This window comes from Maniola jurtina, chromosome 26 (genome assembly GCF_905333055.1).
Source record: "Maniola jurtina chromosome 26, ilManJurt1.1, whole genome shotgun sequence".
Classification (NCBI taxonomy): Eukaryota; Metazoa; Arthropoda; class Insecta; order Lepidoptera; family Nymphalidae; genus Maniola; species Maniola jurtina.
In genome coordinates this window covers 5,230,199-5,231,894 of record NC_060054.1, presented here as the reverse complement: position 1 = coordinate 5,231,894, position 1,696 = coordinate 5,230,199, and positions in this window count along the sequence as shown.

Genomic DNA, 1,696 nt, shown 5'->3' with positions numbered 1-1,696 from the left:
CTTGAACGTATAATTAACTTACGATTTTTAGGTATCTCTTTTAAAAATGGGAGGAGACTCATTAGGAAGTTCCTAATTATTTTTTTTTGAAACCAGTGCAGAAGAATATCCAGGTCTATCGAAGGAGTTAAAACCAGGTTAGTCTCGGGCAATTCCTACCCAAAATTTCCACCACAGGGGACCTCACCATCAATACTGATGGGATTTAGAAACTGTCGGTTATAAATTGATTGATATTGAAGTTAAGACTTTGTCGTTAACCTCGAGGACCCAACTTCTCAACCCTGATGCTGTAAGGAATTGCATTCCTAAATCCTGGTGATCCCTCGGGATTTTTAAAGGATCATCCGTTTAAATGTTTTTACGTGGTACAAAAACACGTTGCATCCCCGGGACAGGCTATTACAGATAAGCTTACACATGCATGCAGATACACGGGATTTCAGACCCTAAATCTACGCGGGCGAAGCTGCGGGCATCAGCTAGTCAACCATAAAATGAGACTTATCTTTAATAGTTTTTAAATCACAGCTACAAATCTGTACAAGTTTCATAATTTACACCAGGTGGTCTGACAAAAATGGTCGATTTATGTAAAAAATTACTGAAGAACTTTATCGGCAGTAAAAAATACTGGCGGAGAATGACGCATTATGTGATCCTTTGTCGGTGTATTTTGACACCACGGCCATACATGACGATGAACGTCCAGACATCGTGTCAGCGACGGCATTACATGGAACAGCTGTCGAAACGACAGTTTTGCAAGACAGTGGTGCCGATTCTGCAGTCCCAGGTCCGGAGGGAAGTACTGACCCTGAACTAGAAGGTTCAATTCTTTCATTGTTGGGTGACGCCCCTGTGAATTAGGACTACCTATACATAAGGATATTGCCACTAGTTGGCAAGAGATTTTGCAGAAGGGTTTAAAAGAAGACATTAAACAAGTGTAAATTAAAAATTTATAACACCCCCGACAAGTGAAGGTTACAGTAATAACTAGAAAAGAGCTGATAACTTTCAAACGGCTGAACCGATTTTCCTGGATTATAGCTAAGAACACTCTCGATCAAGCCACCTTTCAAACAAAAAAAAAACTAAATTAAAATCGGTTCATTAGTTTAGGGCGCTACGGTGCCACATACAGATACACAGACACACAGATAGGGTAAAAGTGGGATAGATGCCCCACTTTTTGTAAGCTGACTATAACTTTTTTTTTTAAAGCACTATTCGAGTGAGTTAACTATTTGTAACAACTATAGTCCTTATACTTACTATCTACTCATATCATTATTCAATGCATACCGTAGATTTGTAGATATTCGGCTCTTAAAAAAACTTATTGTTTGAGGATAGACGCCTACTGTATGGGGTAGTTGCCCCTGGCAAAATTTCGACATGAGTATAGATGCCCTACAATGGGATAGATGCCTCCGTAATAAAAAAAAATTCGTAGAAAATTAAATAAAATGTTTATTTGCTTTCTTAGTTGCAATAATATATTATAAGGTTTTCTTATCCAAATATACAGTAAAACTGAAGTAAATGGCACTTTTATAGGAACAAAAGGCTCAGTCTTTCAATCATTCTTTGGGTAAACTTAGCAACTTAACAACGTCTATTAAAAATTATTTAAAACTTTACAGAACTAAATTTAGGAATAATAAAACTTAAAATAAATCCGTCCCTTAAG